Raw genomic sequence first — 26,150 nt, forward strand, 5'->3', positions numbered from 1 at the left:
CGCACCGCTTTCCCCCGCAATTAGGTGAAATACAGTGGGAGCGCGGGGCGAGGGGGACGCCTTTAGCGCGTACGCGGCTAAAAACTATGCCAATTGTACCATGAGACCATGAGTAATATGCACGAATGGTATAACGCCGTGCACTTTTTCTCTTCCCCTGCACTGCTGTGACTTGCATTTCGGAGTACGTGTAAGCGTAGACGGGTTTCTCATTGCACCTTTTCACATTGCTTCCCAGCATGCAACGGGTCTCTCGGAAAGGAAAAGCAGTTTAAAAAAAAAAAGGGCTGCTCGACGTTGAAAGGATGTGGGAGAAACTTCCCGATCTTGCGCAATCTCTGACCTGTTTCTTCAGTGAGGTCCACGACTGGTCTTTCTCCTGTTTTCCGTGCCTTTTATCCGAGGAAGTATACGTCCGTTCGTCTGCTTTGGCACCCGTCTGTGTGACATCATGGTGTCCCCTCCTCCGTTAAATATCATTCTTGATTTACCATCTTGCCGATGCAGTTCTCGTCTTTCTGGCGGTAATCTCAGGTCTCCCCCATCGATCCTTGGCGTCGCTTAGGATATGCCCTGTCTTGTCTTTCGCTCGGTCTGTCTGAGTGTCTCCATGTAAGGTACTTTTAATTGTTTGCATCTGCGGGGTGCAGAGCGTCGTACAGACTTTCTCAAAAACTTAGCGCCGGCGGTGTTATGTTTTTTGGCCACGCCCTCTGGCTCGTTGTGCATTCCTAGCGTTCAAAATCTCATGAAATAAAGAGGAACACTGTTCCTCACCCTCCGAAGGTTATGACTTCCCTAGAATCCTGAAAGAGCCTTCACTACATGGCTTAGATGGAAATCTCATTGGACTGTAAACTTTTGACGAAGGCTGCACTTGCAGTCTAGTACCTTGCGCATCACAGCTGGCATTGAGGATGCACTGAGCTGAACTTATAGGGGCCTAGTCAGAGCTCTTTAATCATACTAGTGGAACTCCCCACAGACCCCATGTATCCATTCGGGTGATCCTATTGGGGCCAGAACTGAGAGGTTAGCAGACTATCGCGGCACCTGTGGGCAGTTAGATGAATTGTCTACAAGTTACAAACTCCGAGATTGTTGATAATCGCGTAGATGCCTGGCATCGAAATGGGGGAAACAAGTGTAGTAAGTTAAAATGCAGTGTATGACAGACAGAGGTATGCTAAAAACTAAAAAAAGAAAACATCCGCGCTTCTGAAATCAATGGCGGCGAACGGCGACGTTTTCTTTTTTTTTTTTGCTACTCCCAGCTGACGGCTCGATCTGCTCATCCCTGTCGCAAGGAATAGCCAGCTTTCGAAGTGGAGAAACCTGGATATTCGAGAAACTGGTGTGATCGAAGAGCTCCGATATGTCTGGCCTGTGTTAGTCATGTAGTGGGCGCTCGAAAAAAAAAAAAAAACTGTTAGGGATTGCGGATATGGCCCTGTAACTTCGCCCCGGAAAAGAGCGAAAAGCTTTAGAGGTTTTCTTTTCTTTCACATTTTTTTTCTTTACTGTGTAGTCTTACGCGGGAAGCGTTTCGGTTCCTTGCAGTTCGATAGCATTGTTAGCAAAGCGCTCATCTCCGGCGGTGGCACGCGGCAAGGCAGTTCGCGTGACGGCTCGTATAACGGTGCGGAGCATGTGTAAGCAGCCTAAACATTTCCCTACACATTTCACCGCCCAGAAGATTGCGGCTCTCTCGGTGCGCGGTCGCGCGGCGTCACGGTTGCTTAACAGGGTCGTACCGGACTCGCAGAAACGGCGGCCCGTATACGCTCAAGCGGCTCTTGAAACTGGACCGGATTTTCCTCGGCAATACGACGTGAGTCACGCGCTCGTGGCGTTCGAGCTCCGCTGAGTTTCACGAGAAATGACTTTTTGCACACCTCGCGCTCTTTTCGCGCTCGCTCTCGGCGAACTGTGTCGGAAAATTTTTGTGTGCACGTCGTCTCGTTGAAGACCCGTCAGGTTTCGCCATGGTTGCCCGCCGCCTTAATTTTTCTCCGGTGGGCGCACTTATTACTCAACTGGCCCGGAATTGCCAACTAGGCTTTGTCACTTCAGGAGGTATTAGTGACACTTTTACTGCATGCCAGAGGTACTAACTCCTTCACCGTCGATCTACGCAGTGGATCAGAGGCGAATTAGATCTTGTGGGCGTAGCCGAATGTGGTCACGACAGCAGCCATCTTACATTCCTCACTAATACACGGTGTCACGGCCTTTCTGCGAGCCTGCAAGTGTCTCACAGTTTTTAAGGCGAAAGCCTTTAATGGCTCATACTGTCGTCCGTTAACAAAGCGTGTCACACGTGTTTAACTCGGGAACTGCAAAAAGATAGAAGAAAACCAACGGTTGCTTCAGATAGAGGAGGAAAACATGAACCTAGAAGCCAAGTTTAATGACTGTAGATTAATTAGTTAACTAATATTAGGCAAAAATGTTGAAATTGCGTCGAAATAGCGCGGGCGTCGATATACCCACGGGAACGATGTGACGTCACATCCACCGAAAGTCGTCACGGCATAGTGTCCTCGGCTTTCACCTCTCAACACGTTAGTTGCCAAGGTGTCCTCGCAATTTTGTTCTTAGCTGCATTAACACGTCACGTGTGCTTGGTCATACACCGCATTACGTTATTAAGTGGCCTGACGAAGAACAACATAGTAAGAAAGAACTCTTCGAGCGGTGGTATATCAGTAGATGCCTTTTTTCGAAAACGGGACATCATTAGGGAAAGAGAGAGGCGGCAAAATTCAGGCTCATGCTTCACTTCGGCCAGCCAAAACGGAGCGGAGGCTACGATATCTGAATCGCTGCACACAACGTATGTTCTGTTCGGCGCTGTTACGTCTGTATATTTGGTGACTATGTGTATAGTTAATCGATGGCTGCCCTTGTATTTTATTATTTTTATCTGGCTGAAAACGGTACGGTAGGGCTAGCCAATCGGAACCCGCATTTACGCAGCTGCCCTCGCGTTTTAAGACGGTTGGTCATTGGCTGCCATATGAATCGGCAGCCAATCACATCGCACCTTTACCATTGGAAGTGGTTTCCAGCCAATCGAATTAGCTAGGCGCCCAGCGTGCCAGCAGCTGGTTGGCTGGCGCCTGCTTTAGCTCTCGCAACGCTACGCGCTTTTAGCTCGGCCTCGGCAGCCCCGGCCCGTCGAGTGCGTCGTACGCTGTGGCGGCGGCGGCGGCGGCCGACCTTGGGAAAGGCCGCTGACGCGTGCACTCTTCGATCCCGATCGCGTGTTGTGGCGCGGGCGCCGCTGCCTCGGCGCAATTTTTCACCGGCGACAGCCGCATGTGAGGGCTTTAGTTGCGGCAGAGAAGTTGGTCGTTGCCGTCGTCGTCCGAAGGGTCGGTGCAATACTCGGGCTTTTGTGGGTGTTCCCGTAAAAATGGCAAAGGGTCGCGGTAACGGTCGTCCAAAGCCCCAATCGCACTCAGGCGCCCGAGCGGTCGCGCTTAGCTTTTGCAAGAGGGTGCAGATTAGGAAGTGAAGGCGCTTGAAGTAAGTAGTCTCGTCGAGCATGCGTGGACGAGGCTACGAGTTTACGTGATGAGTGCACGTAAAGTGTACAAGCGGGATGCGCTGGATATTAAAATTTAAACGCGTTAGCCCGGCGGCTGTGGTACATTTGTTTGTTGGAAGAGCAAGGAGTCCTCACAGATATCAGTGTTGTTGTTGTTGTTATTATTATTATTATTATTATTATTATTATTATTATTATTATTATTATTATTATTATTATTATTATTTCACTTAATGCATGTTCAGAAACGTTGCCGTGCTTTGTGTCGGCGCCGCCCTGTTGCGTATATGGTTCTTCAAGGTGGTTAGGCTTGTTTGGATTACGCATCTGCGCTTTTGCTCCGGCATCTTTAACCGTAGAGAAAGCTGCACCGCATTTGTGTTTAGGGTTAACCTCTGGCGGGGTTCTGCCTCGTGCGGTAGCTACAGCACTCTGGCGCTTGCATTTCAGTATTAATGCGATGGCATGTAGGTCGTCGTCTTGCAGAAAACCGCCAGGTTTCTTCGTAACGAAATTCCCTGATTGGTCGATAGGGTCGTGACGTCATCGGCAGCGCCAAATTTGAAAATCTGAGGACTGAAATGTTCGAGTACCTTCCACTGAATTATCATAAGGGATTAAACTAATCCGACCTACTCTTCCACCTTAATCCACCCACTAATCCACATTAATCCATTTTGTAGTGTGGACCTGCTTCGAAAATTTGGGACCACCTTTGGAATATTTGATGATGGACCAACTTCCAAATGCTATCGCATTTTCTCATTTAAGAATGTGATTAAGAAGGGCCCAAAATTTGCATTTTTACTCGCCATTGTAACTAACCCAGCCGCCGTCTTCAGGGGCTTGCGATTACAATACCGGTGCCCAGCGGAATGTCGCAGCCGCGCTGGTGCGTGCGTTGAAATGCATTCTAATTAAAGCCTTACGACTTGTTCATTGCGTACTGCCTCTGTGCATACTTTGTTTCATAAATACTGAAATTATTTCACGTATCTTCGTAGGTCTCACATACCCTTTACTGCGCAGTAGTCTGGGTGGATTTCGGTGAAGTCCCCAGTGTTTTTGGTGCTCAGTGCGGCACCAAATTTATGCTTTATGTTTGACAAATTTATGCTTTATGTTTTATGAGTGCAAATTTATGTTTGACCCACACGGCGGCTTAACTGCGACGCATGCATATGTTGCCGCTTTGTCGTAATGACAGGAAATGGCGTCTAAGACGTGAGCGCTGCTCGTGAATTTTCGCGAGAATGATACGCCTCAGCTGTCTCAGCCGCAAAGATGATTCATTGCGGGCTGCCCCCGTCGGCCCGTTCCGGGCTGCCTCGTGCTCAACGCGCCACCGAAATTGGCCAACGCGAGCCGGGAAAAAAAGCGAGCCGCCAGGGCAGGAAGGCCGCTCTGGCGTTGGGAAATGGCACGCTTGTCGCGGCGCGAAGTGGCCGCTCAGGGCCGAACTAGTTTCGTCTTGTCAAACGCGGGTCGGTGCGACCTTGGCTGTGCGCTCGCGCGCTCGCTCGCCGCGCTCCTGTTTCGCCCGTCCCGCTGCTGTGGCTGCTGCTGCTGCGCGTGCGTTGTTGCGCACCGGCCGACAGAACGTTACGGCCGGAGTGGCCGTCGCTCAACGGGCAAGCTGGTTCAGTGCGACTGGGAAGAGGCCTAAAAATTGTGGGGGACACTGAAGCTCGGCCTTAAGGGTGTGACGCGGTAGCGTTAAGGAGTTGATAGACACCTTTAGCATACCGTGCACCGTGTTACCGTTACCGGAGTACCGGGAGCCCGCCCACCGCCGCTGAACACGTTCTGATTGGTCCCGATGCTGCAGGCGCGCGCGCTGCAACCGGCTACCTGGCGCCATCTGGCGCCGTCAAGGCGATTTGCGCATGCGCATTGGCTGTGCGCGGGCTCCCGGTACCGGTAATCTTAACACGGTACACGGTAAACCTTTAGCATACCGTGTGCCGTTACCGGGTTACCGAGAGCCGAGAGAAGTGGTTACCGAGAGAAGTGGGGAATACTTTGAAGGAGATTGAAGGTCTGTGCTTAAGATGTGAACAAATAAGTTCAAACAAAAATAAGTCCGGTTTCTTTTGGGTACCCCCTCGTACATTGACCTATTAAGCCTCTTAAACATGACCGTGCCCGTTTACACAGCATACTGAAACTGTATAGTCGCATTTATGTACAAAGTTTTGTCCATGCATAGAGGAAACGCGTAATTTGGGCTCTGATTGAAGACCAGACTTTGCGCGAACTCCCGAGGAACAATACTTTTTATAATAGCTGTCCGTCTGACGCCTCATGACGGCTGCTTTTTATCCAGTGAATTAGAGGACCTGTAGCAATTGCTGCCTTCAATACAAACTTAGTGTTCCCTTTCTATGGGAACCACACTGTACAGAGGGCAAATCACTTGTCTAGAACGGCCGAACTGTGTGTTCCGCAGCTCCCAAAGCCGCTGCGACGAGGAAGGCAAAAAATGGCGATGAAATCCTATGAGTGTAAATGCACGTGCTTACGTCCAGACTGTTTTTAAGCAAAATTTTATCGCTAGATATCGCGCGTTCAGGCCGAAACACGCCCAGATTGTGTTGTAGACAAGCGCTTTGCTCTCTGTACATGACATACTATCGGGATGAAATTAACTGGCACTTCCCCCTCGTAGTTCCGACCCGTGCCACGCTACGCCACACCACACTGCTTGCGGCCGCCACTTTATGACGCACTCTGCTGGCGAGGCCGGCGCTCTATGGAAACTTGCAAAGCTAGTTCAAGAAGCGTATGGGGGTGACAGCAGATGCAAACAAAAAAATTGCAAAAAAAAAACAAGGGTATGCATTGACATATTAATAGAGGGTTACTTATTGAGCTTCTGAAATGAATTGGCTTTCCTATGTTTGTGCGTGATAAATGCTGGTTATTGTTACTGGTTTTGGTGAAGAATGAGTTGTAATGCGCTGCACGACAATGCCACATGCACGCCTTACTTACGAATGCGACTAGATGGATGGTGCGAAGTTGATCGAGAGAGAGCGAGAATGTCGTATTATGTTTTATTAAACAAACGTAAACGAGAAATCGTCTTACAATTTGTCTGTAATGGGAGATACTGGTGTAGCACTGTATCCATTTTCGTTACTCGGAGTGTTTCATGGTAATCGTTTAGAGTGGCTAGGGCAGAACAATTTCGCTCAGGTTTAGGTATATGAAGTTTAGTATCCGCTGTTGTATGCACTCTCGTCGACATGCGCTGGGTGGTACACAGGTTATTCATTTCAACAGCCAGGAGGTTTTCTTTTAATCAGAAGCACGACAAAAGGGCGATCAAGTTCACCCTTGTGTTCAGATGGGGGAAATTCCGCGGGGCATTCACCGATCTGCCCCATCTTTGCACCCAGACTGCACCGTGCGGAGCCGCCGATCAGTCTTTGCACTGCGGTTGTACCGTGCGGAACCGCTGTGCAACCCCGTTTCTTTTCTTGCTTTGTGCCAGCGGTCTCTTTCGGTCTCGCTGTTGCTGTTGTCGCCGCCGCGGCCTCGTTGCGGCTAGCTGCGTCGAAGCAGCGTGCTCGGCACCGAACTGCTCGTTTGAATAATCGATGCTCACGCCATTTCTGCCTCGTCTGTCGCGCAAAATATATCGCCCAGCGGGCCTCCTCGGAAGCCGACCTGATCGCTAGTGTGCGCTTGACGCTCGCCTCGGCTGATTGCCGCTTTGCACGCTTCGCGCGAAGAGGGCCACTTGGGGCCTTTGTCGCTGTAGCGCGCCGCCCGTGGCAGAGGACAGCGACCGATGCGACGCGTTAAGGCTAACGTGCTTGCGTAACAGGGCTGTATAGCCCCTGGGCAATGAGTTATGGAGTAGCGTGCTTTGGAGACCTTGAGCAAACCCAGCAATTCGTCCGCAGTGGAGCGAGGACGTGGTAATCAGAACAGACTCTCTCTCTCTCTCTCTCTCTCTCTCTCTCCCTTTATTCTTTGACGAACGATTTAGATACGTCGTTAGATCGATGCCGCCCAGACCATTACCGAAGACAATATTGGCGACCTAATGGCTTGACAAACTGCGTCGTTTCCCCCCTGCGCGACGGCTCAAATGAAGCGGAAAAGAGCTACTGCTGGTCGTAATTGTTGGAACGGCGGTCGATTTCCTCTGTCGCTCATTGCATTTTTTATTTCTGTTTGCGTACCAGCGATTGCGCCTTGCCCTGCGGGAACTTCCCACGATATACATTCGAGTAGAGGGAGGCTTTCCGCTCAGGGCACACAGCATGCGTGTATTGGACTTCGTCCCCGGCTAGCTGGCAGCTGCGCGAAACAGCGTGTGACGTCACCAGTTCGTTGGTCGAGCAGATTTGCTCCCGTTGCGTGTGCATATATTGGAGGCTCTTCTTCAGCGAGGAACAGTTCAGTGTTGGCTCATTCGCAGTGGCGTTCGGCTGTTCAGCTCAAGGTCGCGAGTTCAATTTCGGTCGTGGCGGCCGCATCTCAGCGAAGACGGAACGCAGACAAACAAACAAACAAACAAACAAACAAACAAACAAACAAACAAACAAACAAACAAACAAACAAACAATTGTTCTGAGATTTCGGAGGGCGTCATTTTAGGGAGTCCTTCATGGTCGACGTTCATTTGGAGCACTTCTTCACGGAGGACCTCATCGCCAGAATCTGTGCGTTCGAGTTTGAGCTCAACCACTTCATACGGCAATCAATCAATCAATCAATCAATCAATCAATCAATCAATCAATCAATCAATCATATCAGCCAGCGAACTGACGAATTAAACAACCGATTCAGTATTTCTCCGTAGGCAGACGCTGCCCTTGGTCGCTTGCAGTGAAATGCATTCTCCAGCGTCTCAAGTTTGCTTGTTTGGAACGGCAGATTCTGTGCGGCTTCGCCGCTTTTACAGGCGACGTGTTTGCAAATTATTTGGCGTCTGCACGCTCTGCACCCCTCAGTTTCTTTCCTGCAACGCCTGGTGCGTTATTCTCGAGTAGATTCTTAGCCCTGAAAAGAAGTTTGTCTTCATGAAAAAAATATATAGAGAGAAACAGATGGCACAGGTGGAGAGACACAAAGTAACTGGCTCTGAGTTCTAAGGAGGAGGAAGAACATTTATTTCCGCCGAATATGGCGCGGTAGCCACCTGCGGGTCCGCACGCAGGCGTCCAGAGAGGCAGTCTGTCGCACCGCGGCCGCAGGACATCCGATCCAGTCTAGGAGAAGAGGTATTCAGCTCGGCCGCCAGGCGGACGGCAAAGCGCTGAGTTTTTTCGTCGGAGCTTCTCAGCGTGGTCTCCCATTCATCGCTAGAGTCTTATTTCGTTTGTGTATTACCTTTTCTTGCGCGCCGGGGTGGCTCAGTGGTTACGGCGCTCGGCTGCTGGCCCGAAAGACGCGGGCTCGATCCCGGCCGCGGCGGCCGGATTTCTATTTAGGCGAAATTCTAGAGGCCCGTGTACTGTGCGATGTCAGTGCACGTTAAAGAACCCCAGGTGGTCGAAATTTCCGGAGCCCTTCACTACGGCGTCCCTCATAGCCTCAGTCGCTTTGGGACGTTAAACTACAATAAACCAAACCAAACCTTTTCTTGCATGTTCACTCAGCCGTGTCAAAAAGAGGAAAGAAAAAACATTAGAAGCATAGCTGGAAACCTAACAGAAAAACAGGTATACATCTCTCATTTGCACCCGCAAAAACCTACATCGTCAGCTACAAAGCGTTTCCGAGTATCGCTCTTTTGCGGATGTTTATCCCAGGTGAATTCTGCTCTGTTTGGGTTTTCCGTTTGATTCCTTTATGTGCTTTCGTTCGCTTTTGCTGGCATGTCTTTCTTTTTTTTTTTTTTTTGCGTGCGCATACGCGTTCTCTGCGAAGACAATGGAGTGATAGAGTTGGAGCGGCTGTCTGCGGCGTCAGCAACGCTGACAAAAACATACCGTGTTTTTTTTTTATCTTTCCGCCGCGGCAACGCCCAGCTTAGAATGTTTTTTATTTGCTTATCTTCAGAACATGGCCTTCACTTACAAACCTTACTCTCGTTTTTTCACCTTCGCACGGGCCCTTTAAAGTTTTAGGACCGCGTTATTGTTTATAGCATCTATGTTTCCTTTTATTTGATTTTCTTTCTTTGCTTGCAGTGCCTAGCGTAAAGAAGCGCTAAAAAGCGAGATGAGATTACCCATGAAACTTTCAAACCTAGCCAGAATACGTATGTAGGCTGCAGAAATCCCAGTTATGTTGCAGCTGGCCCAATGCCCACCTTGAAAAGGCTTTTGATTCCTGTTGATTTTGAAGGAATCGTTTCTCCTGTGCCTTTGATATGCATTCATATGTTCTTATCCTCAGTGTCATGTCGGGAGTTCGAGTAAGGATGAAGTGAAGGGAGGTGTTATCGAACGACGCAATTATCGCTGCAGGATAACGTACTCTCGTGACGGTGACTAATTCCGGGACATTGTTTTCGATACTGCGGCGAGTGTTATCGCCGATGAATAAGAGTGCCTCGTGTACAAGATAACAGGCGAGTGTTACAGTGGGCGCCAGTGTAATGGAGTCACTTTGTAAACGAGCCATGACTCCTTTGTTGATGACCCACCGCGGTGGCTCAGTGGCTTTGGCGCTCTCGGCTGCTGGTCCAAAAATCGTGGGTAGGATCTCGACCGCGGGCGAGAAAAGAGTAAAACGGGAGTAACCTGTCCTCTAGCACCCTTCCTTTTATAAAGAGGTGTTAGCTAAAGGACAACTTACTCCCTTTTTGCATCCGTACAGGCGTATTCGTGTTTGAGGTGTACACTACGGCTGCGCTTCGGAATGTTAAACCCATCATTTTCCATTCTTTTACCGTGCCGCCGCGGTGGCTCAGCGGCTATGGTGCTCGGCTGCTGGCCCAAAAGACGCGGGTTCGATCCCGGCCGCGGCGGCTGGAATTTCTTTGGAGGAGAAATTCTAGAGGCCCGTGTACTGTGCGATGTCAGTGCACGTTAAAGGGCCACTGACCAGGGTCCGGACATTTTTGAAAAACAAGCCCACTGCATAGATGAGGCATCGAAGATAACCTCTGCAAAATATTAGAGCCATGCGCGCCCCGAAAAGCTGCGAAAATTCAAATCAAAGCCCGTTCGTTCTTTCCTTCCTTCAAAAACGGGCCCGGCCCACTACTCTGCACCCCGCTGACGTCAAGGGGGGCTACTTTCGCTAAAGGCACTCCATTGGTGCATCGTTCTGACTGACGGGAGAAGGTTGGGCGTAGCCTTGGCGTCGTGTCGTCTGCACAACGCTTTCCGCAGCGCCTTCTGTTCTGGCTCATGCCTACAAACCCGCATGAAGGAACAAAAAAAAAAAAAAAGAAACTGCGGAGGGAGCGTGCGGCGACAGCCTTGAACCCTAGCCATAAAAAGTAAAAAAATAGTAAAACTGAGGGAGTTGGCTCGCCCCCCCCCCCGCCGTGATCACGTCACGAGACGCTCTGCGTGCGCGCTCCCTTCTCAGTTTCTTTTCTTCTATGCGAGCCCCCCAAAACAAGGTATTAATTAGTAGTGCAGCAGAGCCTTTCCCTCGCTCGCCCACATGACCGCTGCGCACACACACCCCTTATCTTTCGTGCATCTTGCGTACGCCTTGACTCCAATGAATGACATATGCTTTGGAGCGGAGAAAAGACACAAACACACAGAACACAAACACGCATGGAGAAAAGCAAACGGGCGGTTGCCGGGTCCGCGCTTCGCCGTGTGTTTCGAACACAACCGACTTCCGCCCCTCCGCTCGTGAAACGGTGGGGAGGCCTAAAAGAAAATGAAAAGGTGGCTCGTTAACTGGGAATGACAAACAGATGTATGAAAGGATGCGCTCGCTAACAAGTCTAGGTGGTCGAGCCGATCGCGCCTCTCGATCGTTCAGTGTGCGGAGAAAATGCAAAAACCAAGAAAAGAATTCTATTGAAGGCGGGGCCATGACGTCGCCCTGTGACGCACTCCACAGACACCACGCCTCCGGCTTACACCGGAGAAGGAAGGGGTGATTTTGCCTTGCCGAGCCTACTCGACGAGGAGCGGGAGAGAAGAATTTCGAGGAGGGAATGGAAGGAGAGGAGGCTCGCTCAAAGAGAGGTAGAGAGTGTCTGCTGCGCTGGGGTGGGCACGGGGCCTTTAAAGAACCCCAGGTGGTCGAAATTTCCGGAGCCCTTCACTACGGCGTCTCTCATAGCCTTAGTCGCTTTGGGACGTTAAACCCCATAAACCAAACCAAACCATTCTTTTACCTTCCTTAATAACACTAAAGAATGACAGTCTCAGGATTGCAATTCATGCCTTTTATAGGCTTTGATAGGCTTGCTGTGATAGGCTTTATGCCTATCACAGTGTGCGTGCTATACGCGGATGAATGTGGAGGTTTTGGGCTACGTCAGAGCGGTTTGTATGGCGTATTTAGTTGTTACTATTTCTTTGGGCTTCTTGTGTGTATGCTTCCACCATAACATAATGTTCTTCTAGGCCGCCGTGGTGCCTCAGTGGTTATGGTGCTCGGCTGCTGATCGGAAAGACGCGGGTTCCGTCCCGGCCGCGGCGGTTGAATTTCTTTGGAGGAGAAATTCGAGGCCCGTGTACTGTGCGATGTCAGTGCACGTTAAGGAACCCCAGGTGGTCGAAATTTCCGGAGCCCTCCACTACGGCGTCTCTCATAGCCTTAGTCGCTTTGGGACGTTAACCCCCATAAACCATAATGTTCTTCTTTCCCTGTTCTTGTAGAGGTTATGCGGTTGCAGTATGTCATTAAATAATAAGTCTCAAAGGTTTCTGACTGCTGCAGCTGCGAAAATCTTCATGGGACGCTGAAGGCTTGGTTTCGTCAATACCCAGGAGCCTCGTGCGAAAGGGCTTCGCGGTATTTTTGCTCCCGCCGGCTGATATTGCGTGGCTCGTCACGTAATCTGTGATATGACGAGCCCCTTCTCCGAGTGTCGACGGGGCGGTGCTGCGCGAAATAATCCGAGACTTTATTATGCATACTTGCCGACATTCGAGCCCCCGGCCTGTCTTGCGACGCGCGGTGCAACGCGGTTTCGCCTCGTGACGCGCGTGCTTCCGCGTGCACGTGCTCGAAATAAAAATAAAATGAGGGTGTTGTGTCTGTTTGCAAAGGCCGCGCGCATTTGAAACTTGGGACGACGCCCGCCTTCCTGTAGGGTACGTGTGTTGTGCGTTGCAATTGCGCAGCGAAAGCTCCCAAGGGCGATTGTTGGTATTTTCGTTCTGAATGTTTCGAAAGCCGTTTATCTCGATTTCGCGAAGTGTACGTGGCACTGATGATAATTTGACGGCTGACGGTGAAGTGCGAACGTCCGGACCACTGTGCACATTCCATCTATCTTCGTAGTCAGCGTTGGTACGATATCGGAGTTGTCTACGTACTGAACCTCTTGAAATGGAAGGCGCTCTTTCTTGCACAGTGACCGTAATTGGAATATTTATCTGTCTCGATCAGCATTATGTACGCACTCACCACAGTGGCTTGATGGTTATGGCTTTCGACTGCTGAGCCGTGGGATCGAATTCTAGTCGTCGCGCTGCTGCGTTTCGATGGAGGTGAAATGCAAATAAACGCCTCGTGCGATGTCAGCCGTACGTTAAAGAACCTCTGGTGGTGGAAATTGATCCGAAGCCCTCAGTTGCGGCGTCTCTCGTAGTCCATATATATGCAGATATGGGGCGTTCAACTCCGTACAGCACCATCGACATCACGATCGTGAGGTCTGAAACGACTTCATTATCTCGGATCTCAGTGGAACCGAGTGGAAGGCCGATTGAGGGTTTGCAGTATTATCATTATTGTCTGCTGTAGTGGCTCGGCCGCCATGTCGTTTTGGCTGCTGAGCCATGGTTGGATGCAGATCGGATCTCTTAGTATATAGCTCACATGCAGCTTCGGGACACGTTAGTACTCGCATACTATTGTTATTACTACTACTACTACTACTACTACTACTACTACTACTACTACTACTACTACTACTACTGAGCTAGTAGCGGCATACGGTACGGAAAAAAATCGAGATGTCTAGTATCGCTATATACCAGCCTGCTCTGACTAACAAAGAATGAACGATCGGCATGCAAACAAAGAGATCGATATTTCCGTGTCGCACAGATAGGGCTCCCTTTCACGGCGCCGTGTCTCTTAATCGGTCGGCGAAGTGCATATCTATCAAGGAATCGAGCGGGACGTCCCTTGCGCGCACGCGGGAACGCGGCGAGCGCGAGCGAGTACTGGACCAGTTCTCGACAGCGATCACTTGGCGTGGCAAAGTGGCACACTGCACTTGCCTGTCTGCATGCGTGACTGGCATCCCAGGACCGTGCGCCGGCGCGTATTGCCGTGGACACGTGCGTATAATCAGCTGCTTCTGCCCTTTTCACTTTGTATGTACTTTTGAATGTAGAAACTACGAAGTTTCTGTGTGACCTGTATAGCTTTCCTTTGTATCCGCATGGCTGCGCTTGGGGGTATGACAGCGAGTCATTGCTCCCTTATTTCGGTCCGGTTGGCTTATATTTATAACTTTTGCTTCTGGTAGTACGTTCGGTTGTCGCGTAACACGCGTCTTTGCGGTATAGACTGTTCTGCGGGCGAACGTACCAGCGCTGTTTACGTCTCTCCTACCCCCTTTCTCTCTCACCGGCCGCGGTGGCCCGGGAAAGTGGAGCTGACCTGGAGCTTCGGCATTGCGTCGGGGACGCCGCTCGGCGCCAGTAATTGGCTTTGGGAACGCCATCGGCTGGCGTGTGCGCGCGACGGTGGCGGCCGTGGCTATGCGAGATAGACAAGCGCGCATGGAGTGCGTGCGTGCGTGCGTGCGTGCGTGCTTACGTACTGTGCACTGAACGCACGAGGCGTGCGTCAGTATAGTGTGTCAGCCAGTGGTATACATGCGCGTAATTGCGGAAGGGCGTCGGCTCGCACCGGCGGCTCCCAGCGCGGACGCGCGTGCTAATATAGAGGCGCGCGATTGGTTTCTGGCCCTCCATGTCGACCACGACGACCTTCGTGTGTAGCGTTGCGGTCGTATTTGGCGGGACGGAAACGCGGTTTGCTTCCATTCCGCACTCGTGGCCGCGCTGGGACGCGGGTGCCTCTGGAGCAATAGCGGTGGACTATTAGCTGGCCGCGACGCTACGCGCGGTTCGCTCCGCCATTGCCCGTGTTTATGCTGGCCCGGTCTCGGGATTGCGGTGTTGTGCAACGCGGGGAAAATTGTACCAGGTGCGCGGCATGCAAACGTCGAGGTATGCATGGGGGGGGGGGGGGGGGGGGGAAGAGTGTAGAACGCGCGTGCCTGTTTGACGTGTTTGAACTGGCGGGCAGTGGCTTTGCCGCCGGCATCGTTGGCCAGTGGGGAAATGAGTGTTCATGCGTGTGGTACATGAGCTGTGTGGTACATTCCCTTGCGCCCTTGGTTTCTTGCGACTACAAGCGGGGTATCCGTCCGTATACACACATTTTTTTTTTGTCCGTAGATTAAATTTAATTGCCTTAGCGTCTGGTGCGTGTTCGCACCCAATTCACCCTTTTGCTTTGCGCGGCCGGAGAACGGGAGAGGGGGGGGGGATATTTTCCACTGAAGTAGCTTGCCTGGTGTCGTTACAGGCTAAGAGCTTCTATTTGATAGTTCTTCCTCCTCTAGTTGCTGTGTAGTGTGCGCAGCCTTTTGTTTCCATTTAGTGGGACGAATAGCACTGGCAACCGCATTTGCTGCAGCCAACGTCTCCGTGCATTTGCGCGGCAGTAAATGAGATGAGGGTAGGTAAACGTCGTGCGTTTTATTAGCCCTAACATCAGCTGTCGTCTTATCGGGGCTCTTGAGAACAGCTTGATGAACGGAATGAGGGTTGCGGCATCCTCCATGTTCTTTTTTTTTTCTAGGCTAGGACAAGGGAGGGGACAGTGGTCGCCGTGCTTGTCTTCGTTTGTACCGTGGCGATGAGGAAATCGAAGGACGCGGTCGTTTTGGAGGAATTAAGCGATTGCGGGCTGCGTACCTGCCGTACCTGCAGACCGGTCTTCGCTGGTTGCGTCAGCTCTTGTTATGCACGCGCGCTTGTTTCCCGCAGGCAATGAACTGATTCCGCCCGGAGCAAGTCGAGCGCATTTTCTGTGTGGTTCTTTTTTGTTTTGTATTGTCGACCTCCGTGGGGGGAGGGAAAAAAAAAAAAAACTCGACCCCTCGAATAATGCCGCAGGGAATGTATCGGCAAGGATCTTGGCTCGTGCCAAGGTTCTAAACTGTTGCTTTCAAAAAAGCGTTCCTGCGGCCACGCCCTGAGTACCCGTGCCGGATACGGCATGGTGCGGAACAAAAGTGTGACTCCGGCAAAAAGTATTTAACGGGTTTTGCACGTTTAACGGTGCATGAACTAAATAGGAACAATGCAAAGGGGGAAAGCAGCTGGTGAGGATGAGGATGAAGATTTGTTGAAGGACGGAGGAGAGATTGTGCTAGAAAAAACTAGCCACCCTGTATACGCAATGCCTTGTGACCTCGAGAGTACCAGAAGCTTGGAAGAACGCTAACATTATCTTAATCATAAGAAAAGAGACGTCAAGGACTTGAAAAATTACAGACCGATCAGCTTACTGTCCGTCGCCTACAAGGTATTTACTAAGGTAATCACTAATAGAGTCAGGACAACCTTAGACTTCAGTCAACCAAATGATTAGGCAGGCTTTCGTAAAGGATACTCGACAATAGACCACATTCACACGATCAATCAGGTGATAGAGAAATGCGCAGAATGTAACCGACCCCTATATAGCCTTCATTATTACGAGAAAGCATTTGACTCAGTGGAAACCTCAGCTGTCATGCAGGCATTGCGAAATCAGGGTGTGGAAGAGTGTCAAGTGAAAATATTGGAAGATATTTATAACGATTGCACAGCTACTATAGTTCTCCATAAAGTCAGCAATAAAATTCCAATACGGAAAGGTGTCAGGCAGGGAGACACGATATCGCCAATGCTCTTCACTGCCTGCTTACAGGAGGTATTCCGGGGCCTGAAATGGGAAGAGTTGGGGATAAGAGTTAATGGAGAATACCTAAGTAATCTGATATTCGCTGATGACATTGCCTTGATAAGTCACTCAGGACATGAACTGCAAAGCATGATCAATGAGTTAGACAGGCAGAGCAGAACGGTGGGGCTAAAAATTAACATGCAGAAAACCAAAGTAATATTCAACAGTCTAGCAAGAGAACAGCAGTTCGCAACTGGTGGCGAGGTGCTGGAAGTAGTAAGAGAATATGTCTATTTAGGGCAGGTAGTGGCAGCTGATCCGGATCATGAGAGGGAAATAACTAGAAGAACAAGAATGGGAAGGAGCGCATATGGCAGGTTCTCTCAGATCATGAATGGCAGTTTACCAATATCCCTCACGAGAAAAGTATACAGCAGCTGTATCTTACCGGTGCTCACCTATGGGCAGAAACGTTGAGGTTAACAAAGGGGGTTCAGCTTAAGATGAAAGACTCTTTTGAAATGGTTGCCTCTGGCTCTAATTTGCCAAAATATGATATAGGAGAGCATTTTATAGCCAACGCTATTTCCGCAGGCAAAACGCCCAAGGAATGCCTCGGGGATTATGATTATGTGAATGAGAAATGTAGACACAGTGCCGCCATCTAGTTAAGGAATAGCTAAATACAAACAGCTCGAGCGCGAATTATTTCCGGTACATGACATGTAATGCTCGATCGTAGTACTTTTATATTATAGTATTTTTATTATAAATTGTGGTGTTAAATTAAAATACATGAAACACCGTGACAGAGCGCGAAACTAATTTCTGTTGCGTTCCTAGCAGTTGCAGACGGTTGCAGAGCAGCTGGAGGCCCCAGTAGGGCTATGTGCACGCATTAGAATCGAAAGTGTGTATCAGTCTCTGGGCGAGGTCAGTTATAATGTATAGCGAAGGACAACAGCGCCAGTATGTACAAGTAAACACGCCGACCAGAACCTTATTCGGCTGAAGCGGACGACTTCGTTTTACCTAGCGTTGCTTGTTCAGTGCCACGACGCCAAATTTTTAGATGCATGTTTTCTTCTTTGGAGTGATGTCCTAGACAAAAGGTATACATGAGTCACGACGTGAAATTCATCTACGACTGCTGAATAATTTATGATTGATTTTTTTTTCTCCGTGTTTCGGTATCAGATGTCGTCGTACGCGGGCTCTGACGTGCACGACGCGTTCATGCCACGTAAGTCGTGTAAAAACTGCGATATAACCGTTGCTTATTCATTTTTTGTCATTCCAGCTCTTGAGCAGGCTTGCGTAAGAATATATGTGAATTTAATTGAAGAAAACGACGACTATACTGCAGTTTTTGTTTGCCTCACGGGACATGAACGCGTCTTGTACATCACAGCCGTCATTTGGCTGTTGAAACCGAAGCCGAAACGGCATGAGAAAAAAAAAATTCAATTTTAAATCATTTACCGCTTGATGGCGGAATGCAGTGGCTGTCGGATGTTCTCTTATGTGCTTCGCATCATTCTCAAGAGAGAAAGCACTACTAACATTTGGCGTCTCTGCACCTTGAACTTAAAGCATGCCGTAACTGATTTCTTTTCCTCTCTCTCTCCTGTCATTGTTACGCACTCACTTAAGTGAAGGAACGCCGGAATCAAAGCGCATACTTGTGCAGCAAGGTCCTCGAGGCGATGACAGCAATTGCTCTCTGTGGATTTGAAGAGTTGCGATCTAAGCACTGGCGCATGTTATTCCGACGCCAATCGTTGCTACGCCATGTGCGCGGGTCCCTTAACTCAGAGCATGTCACCGCTGGATCTCTGCAAAGGAATGCCAGGGATCTTGTTAGGAATGTGAATGTGCACGTTGCAGCGTGCGGGCCACGTGAGATATCTCCGTCGAAGGGACGACCTGCCGGCCGGGTAATATGCAGGGCTGCATTGTTCCGCCCTTCGTTATTTGATCGCATACCGCCGAAGCTCGCGCGGAAAGTGAAGCGAGCTTTCTTCGCTCGCGCGCAACGTGAGCTGCAGCGCCGCGGTCCGAACTGGAGCGTGTGCGGAACGAGATTGCGAGACGGCACGTGGAAGGCCCGGTTGGACTGTGTGCTTGATTGCGCAACCAGCGGACCGGTACGGCTTCCGCCGAGGCCTCTGCGTCGTTTTTCGTGCAGTGCTGAATAATAGAAAGGAAATGGCAGTGAAATGCGCAAAATGAAGCCGGAAATGGGACTTCAAACGACTTCCTTCGTGGGCGCATATCGGAAGCGACGTTGGTGCGGCCATTTGGCGCGAGACGGTCCTGGCGACGCGAACCATTTGGGACTGCTGCATATATCTCGCGGGGTTTCGCTCAATTTTCTTTCAAGCACGGGACGCGTGGTCTGTCGTGCATGTTGAAAGGACATATAATAGCCGAGCGGAATGATAACGGTCGACGTCGAAGGAAGCCTGCTGCCGTAATGCACCTTATACGTTTGTATGGTGATGCTCATACCTTACCACGCGGTGAGCGACTGCTGTTGTTTTTTTCTGAAACTCAACTGAGACTTCCGAGTTCTGTCTGGTTTGCTTTACAGCACTCTGCGAGCTATAGGGGCTTCATTATCGCGCTTGATACAATTCTCGTAGAGAACTGTGGGGTTCAGGAAAGCTTTTGCTGTCAAATTTGCATTACGGAAGGACTTCCAACGAGTAATTTCTACATGGCGGCGCGGCAGCTGTTATAAGAATAACGGGAGATCGTCTCGCCACGCGTTTTGTTCGCGAAAGGACTGCACTACTGTGAAGCGAGACGCCACGAGTCAAGCATAGAACTGTATTGACTCTAGTCCGTAGGGTTGCTGTTGTGACGCCTCTCTCTAGTGGTATCGTTGATCATTCATTCCTGCCCCTATAGTTCCGAGTAACGCTGTGGTTTGGTGCCAAATGACGCTCTTTGAAGTGAAGTCGCCTTGCCCAGAGCGACGCGCTGCACTAGCCTTCCTGACGCGAGCGTTTAGGAGATAACATCGAATACTCTGTAGTAGTACAGTTGAAGCTCGTTATAACGACTGTGGAAGGGGCCCGGCGATTACTTCGTTATAGCCGTAGCTTCGTTATAGCCCGTGTTGACCGAACTTTCAGGGGGAATCGTCGTTTCTTCGTTATATCCATTATTTTCTAACAAAACGTTTCGTTAAAACAAGGTTCGACTTAGACACGTTTCATGTTTTCTTTTGATCACTAGACACTATATGGTCTCTATACGGTCTCCAAACAGAGCCAAACTTGTTTTTGGGCTAATTTTGTCTAGCTTGTGCTCCTTGAGATCGACGTTCCGACCATGCAGCAGCCTTCCTTGGAGCTCAGCAAACGGGTGAGTTGCTGGTGTGTGGTGCAAGGGGCGTCGGCAGCGCACTTTCTCGAGGGAGGCGCGCCGCCTCCGATTCGCGCCATGGCGGGTTGGACGCATCACGCTCATTTTCCCGCGCTCTCTTTCCCCGCATGTGGAGGCAGGCACGCCTTCCTTTGTGTTCGCGCTAGGCGGGGTAGAGAGTTGCTGTATAGTTGCGAGCATCCCGAAGCTGGCGCGCCACCGGTGCGAACGCGCGCTTTCAGGACGCTGAGCCTTTAGGGGGCCGTGGTGGTGGTGATGATGAGCTTTGCCGCGCGCACCCGTGCCGACGATTGTATATTCCTGTGCTGTTACTTATTGTGGTGTAGTCCGATCGTCGTGGTCACGTTTTCGTGACCGTTTTCGGTCCCGGCACCGCGCGCCTCTGTGCTTTTCTAGGTTAAGACGAGCTGGGAAGCGCCCGCGCGCACTTTCGCGCCCTCTAGCGCCGCTGCTTCATTAGGGAACGCGCGATCGAAGCGTGCTTAATTGCGCTCGTGCGCGCGCCGCTCCGTACTTTCGCTCGCTCTCACTCTCGCCCTGTGTGGCGATGTTCGATGGGGAAAGTTACAGCCTGCCGCGTGATTGCGCGTGCCTTATCTCTCGGTATGCAGACTCCGATGTGGTTAATGTGCGCGCGACGTGGATATAGCGATGTCGTGCTCTGGCGCTCGGCGGTTTCCTGCTCTCGCCTCGACGTTGCTCTGCTGAGCGCCGCCACCCGGTCCTGTTCAGCTTGGTCAGAGCAATGACCGAGTCGACGTTGTTGGGAACACGGACGGCGCAGCAGCGGATTGGCCCCTTGGTCTCGAGCGCGTGTGGCTGTAGGTGATCGGCGAGGTGTTTGTCATGGAGCTGTAGCGCATGTTTTCGGCGGTTTTAAAGGACGCGTTTGGAACGACGGTAGCTGTGGACGCACCTACTTCCTCGGCGCTTTTTTTTTTTACGGTATTATTAAGAAGAATGTTATAATGCAAAGTACTCTGCTTATTACGAGGAACTCGGGAGTAGCGTTTATAGTTCCCTTGGCTGCCGTCACATGGCGCATGGCTTTGAACGTTCAAAAATAGCGCGCTGACGTCATCCGTGATGTTATAAAGGAAGACAATGACCGAGTGGCGTCAGGACCGAAAGCGATAGGCCGCTAGGCTGAGCGGTATTGGCTGGGCGCTATCCTGGAATTCCTGGTAGTGACTGTGTATAGTAATTTGTTTTTAAATACGGTACACGAACTCGCGTATAGCTTCTATTTCAAGTAATGTATCCGAGGTAACCTCAATAATTTCGCCTAGATTCATGCACCCTTGCGGTTCAGTCCTGGTTTGTCGTATTCATCTCTCGCATTCCACAGCAAGTATACGGTGAGCCAGGACATTAGGATCTTATTTTTAACGCTTCAGAGCACCACGATGTTTTCTTTCTCTTTTCATCCTTCCTGTTGGCAATAACAAAATATGGCAGTGTACTAAAACTGTCAAAGTAGCTCTAAATTTCTATCGTATTTCCAAGGAAAAGTCGTTTCGATGTCGCCATGATTTTGCGTTGCCAAGCACTGCCCGTCTATCCATCGTTCCCAAGAGAAATGCGCCATCATCTTCCGGTGCCCGTGTATTCGCAGACGAAGGCTACGCGTGATGCGTTTTAGTGTTACCGTTGCATCTCCAGAGCGTTTATTGCCATCTCGTGTGACCAGCTCGTTGGCACTGTCTCTAATTCCCCTGTTGCTGCCACCAATATTTCCTCATCTACGCGCAAGAGGGCAGCACTTGTAAGGAAGGGTGGGCGCGACGTCATCTTCGAGTCGTTCACTGCGGCGGTGGAACACGTTTGACACGGTCGGAACCGTGTCATACGATAAGCAGAACCTGTTAGTCCTCGGTGTGGTGACGAGCTGCTCGTCTCAGTTCGAACCTTCGAGTGGAACGGGGCTTTGCACAGGTCGCAGCCGCGTTCTTTGTTGTGTCCATGGCCTTGCACACGTAGGGCCAAACTGTAGTCCACAGTCGCACACGCGTGCTCACACAAACACAGAGAGTGTGTGCGAGAGAGAGAGGGAGAGACGTGCGTGTTGTCTTCTACTTCTTTGTCCTGTCTTTAGCGCGTATCTATCCTGGATGGGTGGCCTCGTAATAAGAGCTCACACTTATGCAAGCTCCTCAAGTTGCCTGTCTTGCTTGATGCTTTTTTTTTTTTTTCTAAAGTTCGGCTTTCCTGAGGACGACGAATTTCGGTCCGGAGGAGCGCCCCTGCAGCATATTACGCAGTTCCATTCGTCAGACGCAAGTTAGATTTAGATATTTATTCATTCTTTTTTATGGTCTTGCTACTCGAGGAGGGAGGACAAAGCGCAAGACGGGGATAAAATAATACGAGCAAAGAGTCGGCGCGCCCGGGACGGGGCTCGGATGATTGAAGTCGTGCCGTCGTTTCTCTGGCCGTGGTGCCGTGCTTGTGCGCCTTGTACGCTCGTCCTCGTTCATGCCGGCACATGGGACGGGGCCCCCATCTTCGAGGCGTTGTCACGGAGGAGGAGAAGGGCCGCTCCGGTTTTAATTCGCGGCCGATATGCGGCCTTTGTGCGCGCCTGGAACCGACTTGCCTCAATGCCCGGCCCATGCGGCGCTTGAATGGAGGTCGTGACTGATGTGGTCTAATATTAGTACGGGGAAGGGGGGGTCAACACCGTTTCTCCGCGCATTCCCCTCCCCCGTTTTCTTCTCACAATTTTTATAGCTGCTGCTTTCTCTCATATATTTATTTATTTATTATTTTTTGATGCCATGCCTTTTGTTCGTTATTACAGGAGCAGACTCCCTGCTCCCGGACCGGGTCTTTGAGCGCCGATTTTTAACGACTCCTGTTCGGGCATTTCTTTCGCGGCTTGCCGTCTCCCAAGACGGGCCTTTCTTTTCTGACAGTGACGAAGAAATAAAGAAAAATAATAAACTGGCGTTGCGCCGAATATGATTTTTTTTTTCCCCCTTCTTTCGCTTTGAGACGATCCTGCCCTCCGGTGCGCATGGTTGTTCAGAGGCAGCGGTGTTTGTCAGAGCATGTCGTCGACCACAGCAGTTGCGCGTGTTGGGAAATCGCATCGCCTGCTGGTGTTGTTCGCGCTGTAACGTGGGTGCACTGCGGACAAGCGTGACCAATTCACGCGCACTCTGAACACGAATACGCTGATATGGGTGAAAAAAAAATGGAGCAAAAAACCGTCCTCTAGCGGACTCTTTAGAGTGTATACGTGCGCGGGATGTGGCTTGACGTATCGCGGTGGCGAACGCGGCGTCGTCGTGCTCGAGTGATGTAATAAGGCTCTGTTAAGAGGTTTCTGAACCACTCTTACCCGAGTTCCTGCGTTTCCGATGCGTCATTCGAAGTTTCTATCATTCCGGAGAAGTATTAGCGTAGGCGTGTACCTGTTTACGCGCATTGGCCCCGCCTGACCGGATCCATGCCACTGCGCATCCGCAGAAGGCGTCCGACAAACCGGTATACGTATCGGCTAGTACGTCTCCGGTACGCTAAAAACATCTAATGACGTCCTCCTTGGCCACCGCCGTCGTATGCTAGGTGATAGTACATGGGCGAGCATACCATGAAAAGAAAAATATGGGGAGGTAGGGGGGTGGAGGGGACCTCCGGACTTTTCGCTCACCTCTGGGACGAAGAGTGTCTCCGCTGCGCGCCCGTCGTAGTTTCCTAATTTTGGACCAGTCATAGTATACCAGAATCCCATGCATGGAGCCCATGGAGAGTTTCAAAACTCGGTAGTCATGTAATGAAAACGCTATGACGGCGACCACCCTGATATTTATTTATTTGTTTTTGCATTCCTTCATTGCGGAGAATTATAAAAGGGGCCGGGAGAAAAAAGGATCAGAGAAAATATTGATGCTCTCTTTATTCTTTATATTTTTGCTTCCGCATGACTGAAGCCCTGCTGTCGCCGCTAGCCATCAGTCGTATGTCCATCAGTGCACATCTGTGCTTAACTGCCGTTGAGCTCAGAGATTCGAAACGGCGAGGCACTGTGGCGCGCCGAAGGAGCCGCCTTTTATTATGCATCTAATAATATCGACGTGAGAAACCTCTTCGCTAAGCGCAGTGCGCTCCGAGATGGACGCGCTCTTGGCAAGCAGTCCTACATGCGGTTGGAACGGGCTCTCCGTAAGACTGTATGTGTTCCTTGGCGGTCGTTTGCCTGCGGATGCCTTTCTTGGGAAATTCGCACGCTCTACATCGACGACTCGCCGCATATGACGCACGTGCACGCATCGCAGCGCGTGTTGTGTACGGACCGTGTCCGCGGTAGCCTACTCGGACGGTGTTCCATGCTTGCGCAACAGCGGCTGCACAGTCGTTGGCCCCGTCAGTTCGGCGCTGCGTCTTTGCGAAACCCAGTCGGGTGAAGCCATTCGCCAACGGGGCGCGGCTTTTAGGGCCGTACAGTCGGGACTTGGACTGGCTGCGAGGACGTACAAAACAAAGGAGACCGAGGATAGCGGACGTTGCCGCGGGCGGGGGTTGGCTAATTGCGATTAGTGTCGGGCGCAAGTGCGGACTCGTACCTTGTCGCCCGCGGGTTGGCCGGTCTATCGAGGACAAGCTTTGATTGTTTTGCGACGGCGTTCTCCACCGAAGCGTAGAATCTATGCGGTGTGACTGGATGCCCTGAGGCGGTCGTCGTCTTCCTTCTCCCGTCTGCTATACTTGGGGAAAAAAAAGAAAAAGAAAGGCGCATGCGTGTGTTTGGGTAAGGCTGACATCACGGCTGAACGGTGTTCAGGTCACTGCGTTTTTACGGGCCAAAGCAACGCTGCGGGCTGCATGATTGACTCCGTAATGGGCCAGCTGGGGTTCGTCACATCACGTGATCACAGAACAACGTCATCATCATCGTCATTTATTGTTTTTAAGGGCCCTAGGTAAGGCATTACATAAGGGGGGGGGGGGGGGGGGGGGGGGGGGGGGGCGGGGGCTAGAAAGTATGTTCGTGGTCATATTTTGATGTAATGAAAAGAAAACCAAAATGCATGATAACGTCATGCATTACTATGGAACCGTGCGTAATAAAAGTACAATGCGAAAAGCAAACGGGCGACAAGAACACATGGGCAAAGCCATGTGTTCTCTGCTTTACTTGTTCACGAGTTGTGTTCGTGTTCAGGTTTTGTCCGAAGAAGAGAGCCGTCCGCCAAGTTTTTCTTTTTTTTTTGTTTTGACGGAGATTAAAACGTTCTTCGCCCACAGCGAGTCCGCGTAAGGGGCGTTTTATAAGAGACACTGAGGACTTGGCCTCTATCCACAGGCTATCGCGTTCTAATCACAGTGAGACGACTCTCACCGAAAACGATTTTTTTTTTTAAGTTTAAGAAACTCTGTGTATCGACACCGAATTCTGAGATTGGGTCCAAGAGGCTACGCTACACCACACCACCGTAAACTTCAAAATGGTGACAACCCGGCTTTTTCGGTAAGGACGTCACGATTCTGAGTCGACTGGGGCGAAGGTTTTTTAAATTCCATTTTCCCTACGGTAAATGCGTATTTTGCTACCGGACAATCTTCAGCATAGCCGGAAAGAGCCAAGGGATCAACTTTTGTTGTGAAAAGTGATCGATTGGAATTGCCTTCTGTGTCCGTTTAACGACGGTGATGGGCGAAAGAGACGAACTTTTCTAGTGTGCCATCCTTGTCTGGGTTGACGAGATTGGAATTGGTGTAGTCTCCCTATGGACTGCAGGTGCCTCTGGCTGGAAGGAACCTTTGAGGATGATGGTGTAGATGAAACCTTTCACCAAAAAGGAGAAGGGTGGAGGGGGGGGGGGGGGGTTGGATTTATTGGGGCCTCTTGTTTCAGCGAAATAAGAGCCAAGTCGTACGCGAAGGTCCATTCACAAGTCTTGCTATTGCATGACTCCGTGTTCATAAGCCTGTCAATTAGAATTATCCTATAGCGTGCGCCTAGGAATGAGGCCGTCGAAATACGCCTGTGTGGTCGCGTGGTGTGGGAGCAAATATGGCGGTGAAACTGCGCTCTCACTTCTTCGCCCCGTAAAGCCGAGGGTGAAACGGCTGGAAGTTTATAAGGGAAGGGTAACGAGGGGCTCGTTGTACACAACACCGCAAAAACAAAATCGCCTATGCTTCTTGGTTGCTGTGGCTGCTGATATACGTATA

General features: G+C 50.6%; 1 protein-coding gene across 3 annotated transcripts in view; it reads left to right on the plus strand.

The window, feature by feature from the left end:
* Nucleotides 1–26,150, plus strand: part of CdGAPr (GTPase-activating protein CdGAPr) — a 234,806-nt gene that overhangs the window by 13,957 nt on the left and 194,699 nt on the right. The window contains exon 1 of one of the 3 annotated variants that reach the window (XM_089549124.1): nucleotides 13,802–13,948. The exons of the other annotated variants lie outside the window; for them this stretch is intronic. The gene's annotated coding sequence lies outside the window, so the exon portion shown is untranslated. Of the gene's footprint in view, nucleotides 1–13,801; nucleotides 13,949–26,150 lie in introns of those variants that run through there. 3 annotated transcript variants of the gene reach the window in all.

This window comes from Amblyomma mixtum, chromosome 6, assembly GCF_055824585.1.
Source record: "Amblyomma mixtum isolate Tamu chromosome 6, ASM5582458v1, whole genome shotgun sequence".
NCBI classification, from domain to species: Eukaryota; Metazoa; Arthropoda; class Arachnida; order Ixodida; family Ixodidae; genus Amblyomma; species Amblyomma mixtum.